Source organism: Microcebus murinus, chromosome 15, assembly GCF_040939455.1.
Source record: "Microcebus murinus isolate Inina chromosome 15, M.murinus_Inina_mat1.0, whole genome shotgun sequence".
NCBI classification, from domain to species: Eukaryota; Metazoa; Chordata; class Mammalia; order Primates; family Cheirogaleidae; genus Microcebus; species Microcebus murinus.
This window is the reverse complement of record NC_134118.1, coordinates 2,324,931-2,343,920: the sequence shown is the minus strand read 5'-3', so window position 1 is coordinate 2,343,920 and position 18,990 is coordinate 2,324,931. Positions and strand designations below refer to the sequence as shown.

The following is an 18,990-nucleotide window of genomic DNA, read 5'->3' as shown; positions in this document are numbered from 1 at the left end:
ATTTCATTTAGTTCTGATTTGATCTTATTGATTTCAGTTCTTCTGCTGGGTTTGGGGTCAGTCTGTTTTTCTTTTTCCAGCTCTTTGAGTCGATTCATTAGGTTGTCTATTTGTGATCTTTCTGACTTTTGGATATAGGCATTTATGGAAATAAACTTTCCTCTTAGGACTGCTTTAGCTGTGTCCCACAGATTTTGATAACTTGTGTCTCCTTTTTCATTGAGTTGAAAGAATCTTTTGATTTCCATCTTCATTTCCTCGTTTATGAAGTAATCATTCAGCAGAAGGTTGTTTAGTTTCCACGACTTTGTGTGGAAATGAGAGTTTCTGTTAGGGTTGATTTCTACTTTTATTCCACTGTGATCTCAAAAGATACATGGTATAATCATTACACAAATCAGAGGCATTCATATACGCCAATAACAGTCAAACTGAGAACCAAATCAAAGACTCAATTCTCTTCACAACAGGAAAAAGGAAAATAAAGTACCTAGGAATATGTTTAACTAAGGAGGTAAAAGACCTCTACAGGGAGAACTGTGAAACACTGAGGAGGAAATAGAAGAGGATATAAACAGGTGGAAAACCATACCATGCTCGTCGGTTGGCAGAATCAACATTGTTAAAATGTCTATACTACCCAAAGTTATCTACAGAGTAGATGTAATTCCTATTGAAGTATCATCATCATTTTTGACACATATAGAAATAATAATTGTATGCTTCATATGAAACCAGAGAAGACCCCAAATAGCAAAAGCAATCCTAGGCAATAAAAACAAAATAGGAGGTATCAATTTACCAGACTTCAAACTATATTTACAAGGCTATAGTTACTAAAACAGCTTTGTATTGGCAGAAGAACAGGGATATTGACCAGTGGAATATAATAAAGAACCAAGATATAAAAACCATCCTCATGTAGCCATCTAATCTTTGACAAAGCAGACAAAAACATACACTGGGGAAAAGAATCCTTAATCAATAAATGGTGCTGGGAAAACTGGATAGCCACATGTAGAATACTGAAACAGGATCCACACCTTTCACCTCTCACAAAAATCAACTGATACTGGGTAACAGACTTAAACCTAAGGTGTGAAACTATTAGAATTTTAGAGGAAAACTTTGGAAATATTCTTCTAGACATTGGCCTAGGTGAAGAATTTATGAAGAAAACCCCAAAGGCAATCACAGCAAAAACAAAAATAAATAAATGGTGCCTGATCAGATTAAAAATCTTCTGCACAGCCAAAGAAACTGTCATGAGAACAAACAGACAACCTATAGAATGGGAGAAAATTTTCGCAAGTTACACATCTGATAATGGGCCAATAACTAGAATCTATTTAGAACTCAGGCAAATCAGGAAGAAAAACTCAAACAACCCCATCAAAAAGTGGGCAAAGGACATGAATAGAAACTTTTCAAAAGAAGACAGAATAATGGCCGACAAACATATGAAAGAATGCTCAACATCTGTAATCATCAGGGAAATGCAAATCAAAACCACAATGAGACATCACTTTTTTGTAGTGAGAATGGCCTTTATCAAAAAGTCCCCAAACAATAAATATTGGTGTGGATGCGGAGAGATAGGAACACTCACACACTGCTGATGGGACTGCAAGCTAGTTCAACCTATATGGAAAGCAATATGGAGATATTTTAAAGAGATACAAGTAGATCTACCTTTTGATCCAGCAATCCCATTACTGGGCATATACCCGGAAGAACACAAGACATTCTATAAAAAAGACGCCTGCACTCCAATGTTTATTGCAGAACAATTCACAATCGCAAAGTTGTGGAAACAACCCAAGTGCCCATCAATACATGAGTAAATTAATAAAATGCAGTATATGTAGAACATGGAGTACTATTCAGCTATAACAAACAATGGTGATATAGCACCTCTTGTATTTTCCTGGATAGAGCTGGAACCTATTCTACTAAGTGAAGTATCCCAAGAATGGAATAATAAGCACCACATGTACTCACCAGCAAATTGGTTTCACTGATCAACACCTTAGGTGGATGTAAAGGAATAACATTTATCGGGCGTTAGGCAGATGGGAGGGGTGAGGGACCGGTGGGTATATACATACATAATGAATGGGATGCATACCAACCGGGATATGGACATGTATGAAGCTCTGACTCCGGGGGTGGGGAGGAGGAGGTGGGGAAGGCAACACAGGTAACCTAAACATTTGTACCCTGGTAATATGCTGAAATAAAAAAATGAGAAAAAAATGTTATTTTGTAACATCTCTTGCTGAGGCTTGAGTGCAGTGGCATGATCATAGTTCACTGTAGCCTCTAACTCCTGGCCTCAAGCAATCCTCCTCTATCAGCCTTGTGAGTCCTGGCATTAATAGGTATGAGCCACTGTGCCTTACCAAGTAATTGTTTCTTTGTGGGTCAGCAGACTAGCTGTGCTTGGTCAGCGGGCTGAGACATAGGTTTCTTACCATTTATTTGTTTCCTTGTAACTTAAAATGAATCTGAGTGTGGTAGCTTTCATTCCACTACAAAAATTAGCAGATCACAGTACCTCTATTTAGAAGACAAAGAATTTGAACTCACCTGAGTGACTGTCTTAAGGGAGTTTTCTAGAACCTTGCTGCCCAAAGTATGGTTTCACAGATAAACAGTGTCCTTTCAGAGTCTGTGAAACAGGCATGGTCTCTGGTTCTGGCCAATTCCACTGGATTAGAACTTATATTTTAATAAGATGTCAAGTTGCATGCTCAGTAAGGTTTGAGAAGCTCTGCTCTAGAACATGTTTAATCTACAGAAATAATCTGTGCTATAATGAAGTTATGAATGGGGTTTTTAGTGGATCTCTCAGCCATTGTAGTACTTTTGATAAAAGCTAAATTCTTCTGGAATATGAAGGAATAAAAGTTTTTTATATGTATAGCTAGAGAAAAAAACTCATGAACTGGTTTTTCCATGGTTTTATTTAAAAATAATTTGGTGACAGTTTTATGTTCTATAAGTTTAGCAATATGTGCAGAGAAAACATGGCATTTGCCTCTCATTTAAAATCTTGAGTGCTTTTTGTTTTCTTCTTATTTTAACAGGACATTGAAGAAAGTATTGGTTGCTGTTTGGTTTGTGTAAATAAAACAAAAGTATATTCAGAGTAGAATTTAAAATTCTCATGCACAAGGATGAAAATATTAGTAACACCTGCCCTCAAACATATTTATCTTTTAACAATAGTGATATTTTGAATCATTATTCAAAATATTCTTACCTGATTTTAGGATAAGGAGAAAATAATTTTCTTTATTGGTCAAATTAAGAAATTTTAAATTTTAAAATTTTTTCCAAAAAACAAAATATCACTACAATCTTGTTTTAAGAGTTATCAAAGGTACGTTCTAAAGCTATGGTTTTAAAAACCAATGGCTTTTCAGTTTGTTGTGAAAGTCAGTATTTGGTTGTCTGATTCTTTGTTGCTATTTTGAAGGGAATTGAGTCTTTGATTTGGTTCTTGCTTTTACTGTTGTTGGCATATATGAATGCCTCTGATTTCTGTGTATTGATTTTGTATCCTGAGGCTTTACCAAATTCATTTATAAGATCAAGGAGTCTCTTGGTTGAATCCTTGGTGTTTTCTACTTATAATATCATGTTATCAACAAATAATGAGAATTTGATCTCTTCTGCTTCCATTTGGATGCCCTTAATTCCACTCTGTTGTCTGATTGCTGTAGCAAGGACTTCCAGGACTATGTTGAATAAAAGTGGAGATAGTAGGCAACCTTGTCTTGTTCCAGTTCTAAATGGGAATGCTTTCAATTTACCCCATTCAGTATGATATTGGCTGTGGGTTTGTCATATATTGCTTGTATCATTTTTAAATAAGCCCCATCTATGCCTATGTTGTTGAGTATTCTTGTCATAAAAGGGTGTTGAATTTTGTCAAATGCTTTTTCTGCGTCTGGTGAGAGGATCTTATAATCTTTGATTTTGCTTCTCTTTATATGATGAATTACATTTATATATTTGCATATGTTGAACCATCCCTGCATCCCTGGGATGAAGCTCACTTGGTTGTGATGGATTATTTTCTTGACAAGCACCTGGATGTGATTGGCTAGGATTTTGATGAGAATTTTTGCATCTATATTGATAAGGGATATTGTCTATAGTTTCTTTTTTTGTTGCCTCCTTTCCTGGTTTTGGTATCAGGGCTATATTCACTTCATAAAATGTGTTGGGGAGTATTCCTTCCTTCTCAATGTTATGAAATACTTTCTGCAGGATAGGCACCAGTTCTTCCTTGTAGGTGTGGTAAAATTTGGGAGTGAAATAATCTGGTCCAGGATGACTTTTCTTTTTAGGAATGTTTTTCTATTGCTGTTTTAATTTTAGTACTTGATATTAGTCTGTTCAGGAATTCTGTTTCTTTCTGGTTGAGCCTAGGGAGGCTGTGTTTTTCTAAGAAATTGTCTATTTCCTCCACATTTTCCAGTTTGTTTGCTTAGAGGTTTTTGTAGTATTCATGCATTATATCTTGTATCTCTGTGGCATCCGTTGTAATTTCTTCTTTATTGTTCCTGATGGGGCTTATTAGAGATTTTTCTTTTCTCCTTTTCGTTAGTCTAGCTAAAGGTGTTTCAATTTTGTTTATTTTTTCAAACAACCAAATTTTGTTTCTTTAATCTTCTGTATAGTTTTCCTGTTGTCAATTTTGTTTAGTTCTGATTTTAATTTAAAGATTTCAGTTCTTCTGCTGGTTTTGGGATGGGCTTTTCTTCTTTTTGTAGCTCTTTGAGACGATTCATTAGGTTGTCTATTTGTGATCTTTTCCACTTTTGGATATAAGCATTTATGGAAATAAACTCTCCTCTCATTACTTCTTTAGCTGTGTCCCACAGATTTTGTAACTTGTGTCTCCTTTTTCATATAGTTGTTCAATGAATCTTTTGATTTCTATCTTGATTTCCTCATTTATGAAGTGGTTATTCAGCCGAAGGCTGTTTAGTTTCCATGACTTTGTGTAGAAATTTGAGTTCCTGTTAGGATTGATTTCTACTTTTATTCCATTGTGATCTAAAAAGATTCATGGTATGATTTCTATTTTTTAAAATTGTTTGAGACATGTTTTGTATCCTAGGATATGGCCAATCTTAGAGAATGACCCATGAGCTGATGAGAAGAATGTATATTTAGTGGTTTGGGAATAGAATGTGCTGTAAATGTCAGTCAGGCCCACTTGTTCTAGAGTTCCACTTAAGTCCATTATTTCTTTGTTGATTTTCTGTTTGGAGGATCTGTCCTGTGCTGTCAGTGGGGATGTTAAAGTTTCCGACTATTATGGTGTTGTTGTTTATCCATTTGTTTAGATCATGTAGAATTTACTTTATGAATCTGGGTGCACCAAGGTTCGGTGCATGTATATTTAGAATCATTATGTCTTCTTGTTGAACTGTACTCTTCACCATTATATAGTGACCTTTTTTGTCTTTTATTACTTTTGTTGATTTAAAAACTAAGTTATGTGTAATCAGTACCATGACACCAGCTTTCTTTTGGCCTCCATTTGCTTGAAATATTGTTCTCTACTCCTTTACCTTCAGTCTAACTGCATCCTTGCAGGTTAGATATGTTTCCTGAAGGCAGCAGAAACTTGGCTTGTAATTTTTTTATTCATTTGGCCAGCCCATGTCTTTTGAATCGGGAGTTCAAGCATTCAGATTTATTGAGATAACTGATAGGTGGGGCAGATTTCTGTTCATTATGTTTAGTTGAACTTTGTTGCTTTGTTTTCTGTCTTGACTCATTGTGCTTACTGGACTTTGCTCTTTAGCTTTTGAGTAGATTTAGATTCGTGAGTGTTTATTGTGCTGATCCGTGGGTAACACTGTTTTGAGTACTTCTTGAAGGGCTGGTCTTGTCTTGGTGAATTCCCTCTGTCTTTGCTTATCTGAGAATGTCTTGGTTTCTCCTTTGTATACAAAACTGAGTTTTGCAGGGAATAAGATTCTAGGCTGGACATTATTCTCTTTTAGGATAGTTAGAATTGGGCCCCAGTTTCTCCTTGCTTGTAAAATTTCAGTAGAGAAGTCTGGTGTTATTTGGATTGGCTTTCCTTTGTATGTAACTTGCTTCTTTCGCCTTACAGCTCATAGAAGGGCCTCTTTAGTTGATATTTTGTTCAGTCTGATGACTGCATGTCGTGAAGTCTTCCTGTTTGCATTGAATATCCTAGGGGTCCTCTGAGCTTCTTCAACTTGTATATTGAGATGTTTACCAAGGCCTGGGAAATCTTCCTTTATTATATCTTTGAATAGCTTATCCAACCCTTGAGTGTTTTCTTCTTCCCCTTCGGGTAACCCCATAGCCCTCACATTAGGTTTCTTCACATAATCCCACAACTCCTGTAGGCTTTGCTCTTTGCTCTTGTTTCTCTTCTCTATGTCTGTGACTGATTTATTTAATTGGAAGGTGTTATCTTCAAACTCTGAGATTCTTTCTTCTGTTTGATCTACCCTGTTCTTGAGGCTTTCCACTGTTTTTTGTAGTTTCCTGCATTGATTATTCATGTCCAGGAGTTTGGTTAGACTTTTGTTCATTGTATTAATTTCTTTAGTGAATTTTTGTTCCAGGTCCTGGAGTCTTTTTGTGTCTTCTTTGTGTTGATTATCCGGTTTTTCTTGTAACTCATTGAATTTTCTTAAGATCCATGCTCAAAATTCTTCTTCTGTTATTTTAGTGGTATGCTTTTGGTTGGTGTCCATATCTAAGGGGTGGTGTTCCTGTTTGGAGGTGTGCTTTCCATTTGAGTTTTCATATTTCCAGAGTTCCTTCACTGATTTCTTCCCATCTGGATCAGGTGTTGTTTCTTTCCTTTAGGTTTTCATTTGGTTAATGACACATCATGTTTAGTTTCTGCGCCATACGTGGTGTTTGTGGGTGAGATTCGACCACACCCTGCATGATGAGTCGGTAGGTGCCGTGAAAAGGGTGTGCAGAATGTCCTTCCTGTCAGTGCTTGCTCAGAGGAGCAGGCTACACTGTTGTTTTTGGGTCCTGTAACCCTCTCTTTTTCCTCTGGAGAGGCACTCTAGTGCCTCAGGTGGTCGATCAGTGGTTCTTTGGGAATTCCAGGTGTGTCTTTTTCTCCCCCTCAGTGAGGGCTGGTCTGGTAGTGAGTCTGTGCGAGCTGGGTTGGGTAAGTCTGCCCTCAGGTACCACCAGTGCCGTTAGCAGGGGTCAAAGTTCTGTTCTCTGCTTCCAGGAAAAGATGTCAGGGAGGGCTTGAATGGCCCCACTCAATCAGAAAGTCTGCGTATGGGGGTGGGGCTGTTTGAGACCTGCAGTCTGGAGTGGGTCTCGCTCCCTTCCAGCCTCCCCAATCCGTGGCTTCTCCTGGGCCTCTGCCAGCAGGCCAGACCTCACGGTACTGGGTCTCCCTGGGTGTGATGGTGCCCGGGAGGTTCCCTGTGCATGTTCGCCGCCTGTGCTGGGTGCAGGGCCCCACCTTGTGAGGAGGGTTGCCCTCAAGGAAGCTGATCTGCCATTAAAGGCACACAAACCTCAGTAGGCTCAGTAGGCTGTTCACGGATATCCTTTCTGTGCCCTGGCCAATGCAAGACCTGGGTGCACGGGATCTGGTTTGCACGTCTGACCTCTGGGTCCTGGAATTCAATCCCTGAGCCCACCAGGGAGAGGGGTGCCATTCCCAATTCACCCATGGAAGCCCACGCTGGTTCTATGTCTCTCAGCCTCAGGCTCTGCCCCATTCTCCTGAGATGACCAGGCCAGCAGCACCTGGGAGGGATGGCGAGTAGGGAGCTCACCGTCTGAGTTCTCCTCAGTCAGCTGTAGGGCCCCAAATGGGAAGGTCTCATTCCCTGGGGATGCCTCTGGCTGGAGGCTATATTGTTTCTCCTGGCAGCCGCTGATAGGGATGGGGAAGGGGAGAATGGAGCAATATGGCGCCTGCCTCGCAGCTCAGGTCTGTGTATCGGGAGGTGCCCCGAGGGTGTTCGGAGCCTTGTGCTGCATCCGCTACAGGTTCACCGCTCACTGGCGGTGGCCCTCTCTGGCCTGGTGTCCGCAGGTCTTTCCTCCCACTGGAGAGCCCACCAGCATTCCGAGATGCAACGGAGGGGAAAGTTAACTCCTCCACCTAAGCTTGCCGCTGGTCTCTAGGCTACTCTGGAGGTCTCTGCTAACAGTTCTCCTCTGCAACCTCTTCCCGTGGAGTCTCCCGTGGTCTCCGGTACCCCTCCTTCCGACCCTCGGCCGATGTATGCTCGTCTGCTTGCTTCTTTCTTCTAATTTCTTCTAGGAACTGACTTTTTTGCAGAGACACTCTGTCTGGCGGTGTTTCTCGTCCGCCATCTTGCTTCGCCCCGGAGATACTGATTCTTACTGTCCTTATAAGAAAGAGCAAGAAACTTGATGGAGCTGTTGCTAAAAGGAAATTATGGTTATTCTTCTTGCACTTCATTTTTCTTGAGGATATGGTATTCTTAAATGCTCAATTAATAGGGAACTCTTGTGAATGTGATGCCTGAATTTGAAAAATTTAAAATAATGATGTTCTTATTATCTGTTACTTGAGACATGCTAATCTTCTCCTGTCAGTCAGCTATCATTAGGTTGAAGTGTTGACCTGTCATATATTGGTGGTAAGGAATTAAAATACTTCCTTTTAAATGTGGAAACCATTAATGAGAGAGATCCAAAATAAATGCTGGGTATTTGGGCACAAGGTGCCACAAAAGACATCCACCTAAATGGTAATTACCTTTCATGTCAGGCTGTGAACCTACTTCATTTCTGGAAACTGTCTAATCTTTTAATATTAATTGTCAAATTAGGGAGAAAACCATTGTTCTATTTGTAGTTTCTCAGCTTCTTTTGTGTTTTGTCTGTTAAATATAATTACTGGAAAATAGTAAAGATAAACTTGGTTGTAGATAATGTTTTAATTGGTAAGAGCAAATTTCCCTATGATTTACATTTTTTATATTGGGCATATAAAATCTCATTTAAAGAAGTTAGTTTGCTTTTTAGAAGTTTTCCACGTTTATTGTTGGGACATAATACTGTGTTAATGTTATGGAGGATATGACACAGTTTACTCAAGGAAGAGCCTTACCTCTGGTTTGGGAAATATATTTTAGTTATAAGGTATGATTTTTATATATGAGTTGAAAAAAGAGAAATGTGAAATAATCGATTTATCAGGTTAAGTATTAAGTTTAACAATATGAAATAGGTTAAAAAATAGGTAAACTGTTGAACACTGGCAATTTCATAGGGTCAGCTTACTATATTACTCTTTTGGAGTGTACTGGTTTAGTCTAAGCTAAACTTTAAATTTTATCTCCTCAATGAGAGGGTTTTATTGAACTTGCCTTTAGCCAGAGTTGGGTCTGGCCAGAAGTTCAGTTCCTTAGTGATAGTTTAGAAAATGTATCTTTTACTCTGATCATTCACAAAATTGCATCTCCATGCATACGTTTATTGATATGTTATAATTGTTAGTCTACTACTATAAACCTTAGAATTAGTTAAGAGAACAAGTTTTGTGTGGCACCATACAATGAATGTCTGGAATCAAGTGGCCTAAGTGGAAAAAATCTTTTACTGAATTTGAGTTGGAAAAGAGTTGGTGCATACTTGTGGTCATTGCCTTTCTTTCCTATTTTATATGCCAAAATCCAAATTATAGATCCCAGCCACTTCCCAGTATCTTAATTTAATTTTGAATGTGAGTGCTTTTTGACATTATTTTTATGTATTACTCAATGTAATTTATTAACAGCAATCTGAACAGAAAATAAAATTTATTTAAGATGTTATGTTTATGTTGAATAGAACTTTATCTGCAATAGAGATAAAAGTGTTCCCAAATAGGATTGTCGCATGTATTTACAAACTATTTTTCTTTAAAGTTCATTAAAATCTGAACTGAGCCAATAGCTCAAGAAGACTAAATACTTTTTGTTTTTTTCTACTTTTGTGTCTAAAATGTAACATGAAATATCAAAATCTTTAAATTTTTAGTAAAAGTGATTGTGACTTGGAGTTGTATTCATCATTGGGAAGAAGTTTTAGGGAATGCTTGCATACAAAAACATGAGAAGCAGCCTTAGCATATCCTTTCTTACTTTTTATATAAAAGTATTATATGGTCAAGGCAAAAATCAACTGTATAGAAAGTATGTCTGTCTCAGCACATTTATCCCTAGTGCTCTGTCCTTCCTTCAGGTATAGTTTTTGGTGTATCTTTCAGAAATATTTTATGTACATTTCAGTATATGTTCTTTAAAAGTTTTCATAATGTTATATTCTGCATACAGTTCTATTTCTTGCTGGAATGAACATTCTTGTTCATGCACATGTATGTAACTTGTCATAAATTTTGAGTATATCCTTAGTATAAAATTCTTAGCTGTGGAATTGCTGGATCAGAGAGTGTGTGAACCTCCAAATTGTTCTTTAAAAGTATCTGTGCCAGTAACATAGCAAAGCACTTTGTCACAGTGGGGCTTATATAACTTTTTAGCTTTTGTCAATTCAATAGGTGAAAAGCACAATACTTCATTTTGATTTATATTTATTTCATTTTGAGTAGGGGGTCAGTATCTTTACATATATATTTATTTATGAGTCCATTTATATGTAAGTTTTCTATTAATTGCCTGTTCATCAACTGCCATTTTTTCCTACTGGTCTATTGGTGTGTTTGTTTATTTTTCTTATTGGACATGTTTTTTGTACATATGGACATTAATTCTTTTGTCATATTGAAGATAATTTTTTCCCTTTAGCTTATCATTTGCTTTTTAATTCTTTTGTATTGTTGGCCCTATAGAAGGTTTTATAATAGTTTTCCTGTAATCAGTCAAATTATGAGTCTTTTCCTTTATGAACTCTGGATTTTACGTCCTTTTGAAAATAGTCCCTGCTCTAGCATTGTAAATACATTGATCTATGCTTTTTGTAGTATTTTATGATTTCATTTTTAACCTTTGTTGTATCTGAAGTTTATTTTGGTGTGAAGAATGAAGTAGGTCTGTAGCTTTACTTGTTTCCTAAAATGCTATTTTCCAGCATTATTTATTGAATAATCTATTTTTTCTCCATTGGTTGAATGATGCTACCTTTATTTTATACTATGTTCCCATATGTATTTCAGACTATATCTAGGTTTTTAGTGTGTCACTGATGTCTCTCTGCTATAATTTTTATATTTTTAATACATAATTTTCATACTAACACAATTCTATCCCTCTTATTTTTTTCAGGATTTCAAGGTTATTCTTGTATGTTTATATATCTAACGTATAATTTTGTCACTTTCTGGCCAAATCCCTGCAACCTGTTGTGGAATTGAATGTAAGGTGGATGTCTGTACCCTACTGTTGAATCTTCCAATCCAAGAACAAGGATTGTTCTTTAATATTTTAAAATAGTTTCTGTTTATACATCTTAGAAGAGCTTAACATTTTCTTTATTTGGTTTCTATTCATATCTTAACTCTAGTCTTAGGTATTCAAATTTTGTTGTTAGCATAAGTAGGATATTTCACCTAGTATAATTTTCTTAATTGTTTGTTATTGTTAAATTGGAAAACTCTTAATTTTGAATAATACTTTTGTAACCAGTTAATTAATTCTTGTATTTTTAGGTATAAAATTATATTAATTACAAAATAATCCTTTTTGCCTTTTCCTTCTTTCTCATTTAATTGCATTGGCTAGTAGCAGTAACCAGTTTTAAGTTTGTTAAATGCTTTCAAATTGGCCAATAAAGTGTCTTTTTTTTGTTTTGTTTTTTGAGATAGACTCTTGCTCTGTCGCCCTGGGTAGAGTGCAATGGCATGGTCATTGCTCACTGCTACCTCAAACTCCTGGACTCAAGTGATCCTCTTGCCTCAGCCTCCCAAGTAGCTGGAACCACAGGCTTGTACCATCATGCCTGGCTAATTTTTCTGTTTTTGGTAGAGATGGGATCTGGCTCTTGCTTAGGCTGATTTCAACTCCTGAGCTGGAGCAATTCTCCTGCCTTGGCTTCCCAGAATGCTAGATATAGGCACAAACCACTAAGCCCAAACAATGAAATGTCTTGAGTGAATTAAATTTGATTTTAAAAAGCCTTTAAAGAAAAGTACTTTTGAATTTAGTTTTCTGTTTAATAAAGACTTTAAACACCATTTTAAAAGAAATAAAGCCAAATTATAAGGAAATAAAAAATAATGAACGTAGGTATTTGTTTACTGCATTAATGTTTTCAGATTAGAGAACTGTGTTTATGACATTGACTTGTCAATTTGTATGTGGCCTTCAATTATGGTAGCTTTTTTACTATAAGGTGTGAATTTTAATTAGAAAACCTAGTGCAAATTACCAAATGCCAGTTTTGATCAGCATTTCTTAAAATTGTTGGTGAGATAACATGAAATGTTTTAAGGAGTATATTTTAAATTAGTAGTTATGTATTTATTTTAATTTATCTTAGGAAAAAATTGTGCACCCATTTCTTACCTGTGTTTTTGTGGTTGACATTTGTTTAGAATGAAGTTTAAAGATAAATTGAATTGATAAAGAAATGTGAAAACAGTACACAAATGTCTCAAAACTCTTTATATGACAAATGGATTGAAATATGGAAAACCCAGTTTTGTGTTAATGTTAAAGTCCATAAGTTTTCAGAAATAAAGAGCCGTTTATTTGTGTATTTTGTTAATAAGAGTGCTTAGTAAATAATAATACTGATGATAATACTGAAGATTGCTATGAGTAAACAGTTACACTAAGATCTTTTCTACGTTATCTCATGCATTGATTACAAGAATTTATCTTCCTGGTCTTAGTCTCAAAGAAGTTTTGCAACTTACTTGCACTAGATTTTATAGCTAGCAAGTGGCTAGCTTATGCATTTATTGTAAATTCTATTTACTCAAAATTCAGTCTGATTCATTCATATTTACATGAGATTATTTTTGAAAGTTATACTTTTGAGGATCTTCAATGAAAATAAAATTAAATATTTTAAAGCTAATTTTATCTTATAGACAAATACATGAAAATATACTGTCTCAGTACATCCAGGAATAGCTTTAATAGTTCAGGCATCTCTAAGGGACATTTACAAGTGCAAAATAAGTTTAATGGTATTCACATTCAAAATTCCCAAATATTCAAACTAACTAGAAACTGTGAACTTTAACTGTGTTCTGTATAAATTTTTGTGGAATAGAAGGAGATGGGGCATGTATATATACACATTTATATAACATCTTGCATATATTATTATAATAGATATGTTATATAATATATAATAGATACATTACATATTACATAATAGGTGTTATATATTATATAATAGAGATATATTTGTTATATATTATATATGTGCTCTATATTAATAACATATAGAACTGTATATTTATATATATATATAAATACCTATATATGTATTGTTTTTTTAAAAAATGAGACTGGGTGTCGCTCTTTCACTCAGGCTGGAGTGTAGTGGCACAATCACAGCTCAAGGGTTCCTCTCACCTCAGCCTCCGGTGTAGCTGGAACTACAGGTGTGTGCCACCATGCCAGGCTAATTTTTGTGTGTGTGTGTGGAAAGGGGCCTGGGGTGGAGTGTCTTTCTATGTTCCCTGGGCTGGTCTCGAACTCTTTGCCTCAAGCGATTCTCTTGCCTTGACCTTCTAAAGTGCTGGATTATAGGTGTGAGCCACCGTGCCTGGCCATGGATCACATAATTAAAAATAGTGGTGTTGCTAACACTTACAAATGTTAGTTAGCCAAAGCACTTTTGAATTTACTGAGTAATTAGAACTCAATTTATGGCCAGTATCTGCAGAGTTTGCTGAAACATCCAATCTTTTGAATGTTCTTTAGTTTCAGTTATTGTAGATTCTTAATCTGAAATAATTGCTTCTTATAGATGGAAATAATTTCAGGGCTATTTTAGGGTTTCAAGCCCTAATTTTATAGGGCTTGAGTAAACTGAAGCCAAAAAAAGTTAGTGATTTTCCCATAAGACAGTGTAATACATGGTGAAGCCAGTCTGATGCAAGAATCCATATCCCTGGAATTCCATGGAGATAGTTTTGTATTAGTGGGAGAAGTGGACTTTAGAGCCAGAGGCATCCCACTCAGGGAAATTTTTAAGTTATTTCAGCTTGTTTAGAAGTTGTTCATTTTCTTATCATCCTAGTCAGTTCCTAAGACTGTTAATCTGTATATACTTGTTCCTAAATGAAAATTATTTGACAAGTACTTTATCTTCCCTTGTAATATGTACTATGTGGAAGTAGTGTCTTTTGAAAGAAATAATCAATACTTACAAACTTTAAGAATACTGTGGCATGGCAGTGTTTGCCTTGCGCATGTTATTGTTAATACAGTAAATAAATCTCAGGGCTCAGCCAACACAGCCAACTAAGATAGAGGATCTTCTAAGTATTTGCTGTTATTTCTGGGATATAAGGTGATCTTAAGACAGGAGAAAAAAGAAACAGAAAACTCGCAAACAAAAAATCTTGGGACTTGATGCACATGACTCTGGTTGGAATCTGCTGTGTATACTCAGTCTCCCCACAGCTTGTAAAGTGCGTTAAATATAGTCCCAGTTGGGTTCTGTGGACGAGCAAATAGGAAAAGGAGGGAAAGCTGGAGGTGTTTTGTAGAAATACACTTCAAAGTAATTTATTTTGATGCTTTTTAAAGGCTTCTTTGTAAATGCACTTTTAAGTAGTAGTTCTGTTTCCTTGAATCCATGCAAGAGCATAAAATAGACTGGATTCAGGAGAAGTGGCATGGGAATATTTTCAGCTCCGTTATTGCTTGTGTTAGGACAGCTGCTCTGCTAGGCATAGTTTCTTTTAATGGGCCTAAATTCAGCTGGCTAAAAAAGCCATTCTGTGGTAGACACCTTACATAATTCTTATGTGCACGTTTATTATGTGTGCCTGCTCATGGGATAAAACTCCCATGAACTCCATGGTGGCTAAAGTGTCTACCCATTCATTAGGTGTCCAAATGGAAGGAAATGCATATAATATTTTCTAGCACTTTGGTTGAAAAATAAGAGAACACACCTTCTCCTTACATCCATTTTAATCAGCTAAACTAATTATCTCTTCAAACCAAACCACTGACTCTTCGTTGATTTTTTCCAATTAATAAAATACTTATCTACCTTTTCCCTATTATTAATAGTAATTAATCTAAGATAAAGCCCTTGACCATCTTATAATGTTTGAGGTAACTTTGGGCAAGCAAAAGAAGGGGTGTGTGTGTGTCTCCCTTTCTGTATTTTATATCTTTAAGGTCTTGGTTTCCTCATTGGTGAAGCAATTAGATTTCATTGACCTCTAGGGCCCTCTCCAAGTCTAATTTGATGATTCATAACAATGTTTTGATAGAACTAGGGAAGCCTGGTTTATTAGCAGTACCTTAGGTGTTGCATCTGAGGTGTGGAGGTGCTTGTGTTTCAGTATAATCCAGACAAGCAGTTTCTCACTTTCTTTTCTGCTGTATTTCTACACATCCATAAATGGTGCTCCCATGAACTTACTCAGATTGGAGGTTTTCATGAAATACAACTCCCTAAATTTCAGTTCTTTCACAAAGCTGATGCTGCAACACACCAAGGTGAGATAACAGGTCTTTGAGAACCTGCTGTCAAGACTACTAACATGTTAGATGTGAACAGAAACCCAAAGACCGGAGGATGCTTTGAAGTCTCATATTTATACTTTGCTGAAGTATAAATATAGTCCTATTTGGGACTTTGAAGTACCTGTTGAATTACTGAATGGATCTATTAACTGGAGGTTTTCACACTACAAATCAGAATTTACCATACTCAGCTTAGTCACACCAGCATTTTTAATTTATTTTGGATCAGCCCCTCTAGCAGGGAACTTAAGGTTTTACTACTCTAAAAATGCTTTTGAAAAGTTATTTACCATGTTGCCCACTCAACATCTGACAAAAATGTAAAAGTGTTTCCAGGAATAGTAAAAATGTGTTTCAAAACACTGGACTGAAACAGGCAGTTTTATTCTATGGTATGAGTTCCCTATTTTGAGAATGTCTAATATACAACCACCTTTATAGAGGATTTTACACAGGATTCTTTTAAATAGGGACTACTCTTAACATATTTCAAATGTGAGTCAATATATAAATATTTTGTTAAGACAACTTGTCAGCAACACATATATTTCATTATGCATGAAATGTAACTACTTTTAGTTTCTAAGTTGCTGAATTATCTAGCATGCTCAGGGGAATTGCTCTAAATTGAAAGCATTTGGCTTGGAAACATCTTTGTATTTTTTTTGAGAATCTTAAAGAAATAGCTGTGTTTTGTAGCATGGTCTGCTTTGTGAGCATCTCATTAAGAAATGAATCCCTGTGAAAAGTACAAGATTTTTGCTATCTTCCCTTGATGGATGATGGTGGCACATATGTGGGGAGGGGAGGGATAAATTGATAAGTGTAGGAGACTCTAGAGTGATGATCTGGGAATAATACAGAGGTTTCCAAAGTCTTAATGCCAGACTAGAGATAATTAATGCTAAGGTTTCAAAACTATAGGAGTCTAATGTCTAGGTCTTTCCTCCCCCATTTGGAATATTATCAAAATATCCTTTTGGACCTAGTCACTGGAAACTTTAGGTTCAGAGTCTCATGCATCTCTTCTGGGCTAGCAACCAATGTCATGTACTCACTGAAATTAGGGACTTCCAACGTGTGTGTGTGAGCAGGGGAAGCTAGTATCAGTTTTCTACTCTTGGCAGGGTCTGCTGTGTCAGAGGTTTAAACGATTACCATTTAGATTATCTTCATGACTTGTTTCAGACCATCACCCTCACATTTTGGCCCACCAGTAACTTTTTAAAGGTTTCATTAAAACCAAATAGTTTTCTGAATAGTCCTGTTTTTCTCTCTATTCTAAAATACTGCCCTTGACTCTAAAATATCATAATAAAATAGACATTTTAAGTTTAAGAATCAGCTGAGTAAGTAAATGGGACTCCTATTTTCTTTTGCCATTAACTTCAGTGTCAGTTAATAGTATACCAGACCTATCAACAACTTCCTCTTTCTTGTCTTCATACCCTTTGGACACACCATTCCCTCTGCTGAGAATATCTCTTTCCTCTTCTCTGCTAATTAAGTTCTTTTACATCTTCAACAGGTTGGCTGAAAATTTTTCTTTGGGAAGACTTTCTTGGCAGATTCTACCTGACAGTTCATTCTATTCCTGTGTTCCTTTTGGTGGGGTGTGGGAGAGTGTGAATGATTAACTACTTATTGTCTGACCAACAGTGTAGTATAAGGCAGTCTGAGAGGAAAGAAGACCAACAATTTTTCATACCCTTACAAGATCTAATTGTCTGGTTAAAGAACCAAGGGAAAAAAAAATCAAATATCCATACTATAAAGACATTTTGGGAGGGGGTGCTAAAAAGTATTTTTGAGTGTGTAAGAATGTAAAGTGTGAAAACAAGTTTTTATGGTAGAATACTTGAAGGAGCCAGTGAGCTTGGCCTTTTTTGATATTATTATAGAATCATAGAGCTTTAGAGCTCCAGGAGCCATTAGAGATTATGTAATTTAATAAAATTCCTGCCTTATATGACTACAGATTGCTGGACATGTTCATTTGAGTATTTTGTTAATGCCTGAAACTCAAAATACCCGAGACTAAGTGTCATCTTTTCCTGTGAAACCAGGTAACCCAGTTTTTTTTTTTTTTTTTTTTTTTTACCATTTTTCAGTCAGCTTGCTATTTCCTTACGCTTACTCCATAACTGTTGACTTTGCCCATCTTTTATATGGTTATATCACCACTCTTGTCTAGTAACTTGCCTACCTTCATGTATCTCCAGGGTGTTTCCTATACCTTAGCATGTGAGGAACTTCAGCATTGGAAAATAACTGTTATCTTTAAAATGGTTTTACTAATTTGTAGTCCCACCAGTGGTACATAAGAACATGTCTTCCTAGCACATGTTTTTAATAATTGAGTTTGGTAGATTTTTAAACTTTGGCTAATCTAGTGGATATAAAATGTTATCTCATTGTGTTTGTAATTTGCATTTCCCTGATGGCTAATGAAGACTCAGCATCTTTCATATGATTACTGACAATTCATGTTTCATCTTCTATAACAATTGCTCATGTATTTGCCAGTATAGTTGTCCCTTAGTATCCACAGGTAATTGGTTCGAGGAGCTCCTGAAGATGCTCAAGTTCCATATCTAAAATGATGTAGAATTTGCATATAACCTATGCATATCTTCCTGTATTATTAATTAATAAATTAAAGATGGGGTCTCCCTATGTTACCCAGGCTGGCCTGGAACTCCTGGGCTCAAGGGATCCTCCTGTCTCAGCCTCTATAGTCCTTCTATGTAATTTGAATCATCTCTAGATTACTTATAATACATAATACAATGTAAATGCTATGGAAATAACTCTTATACTGTATTTTTTATTGTATTATTATTTTTTTCATGAATATTTGCCATTTGAAATTGTTTGATCAGAGGATGTGGTGGATTGACTATATATTTTATTGGGTTGTCTTTTTAAAATTGATATTTAGGACTTCTTGATGTATTCTGGGTACTAAACATTTCTCTTACATGTGTGCTTAGTCTACTTTAGTTGGCAGTTAATAAACCTTGAGAAACTGAGCTAAAATGCAGATCCGTCATTGTCCCACCTGTCATTATATACCTAATTAAAAATTGTGGATTCTTACCCTGGCCCTTGAAGCCCTGGTCCTTGCCTTCACCTCCGTCCTCATTGGCTGTGCTCTCCTAACCTGACTCTAGCAATGTCAAGGCACTGCAGCCAAATAGAGTGGCCAAGGGTGCCCTTTCATTTGTCCCTTTGCCTGGAAAGTCCTTCTTCTATCTTTATCATCTTGTAAGTTTCTGCTTTTCCTTTATTACTTATCTACTTCAAG

The 18,990-nt window shown here is 36.2% G+C and overlaps 1 protein-coding gene across 2 annotated transcripts in view; it reads left to right on the top strand.

Annotated features, from left to right (window-relative positions):
* GMDS (GDP-mannose 4,6-dehydratase) overlaps positions 1 to 18,990 on the top strand; it is a 638,941-nt gene that overhangs the window by 112,393 nt on the left and 507,558 nt on the right. The window lies entirely within an intron of this gene.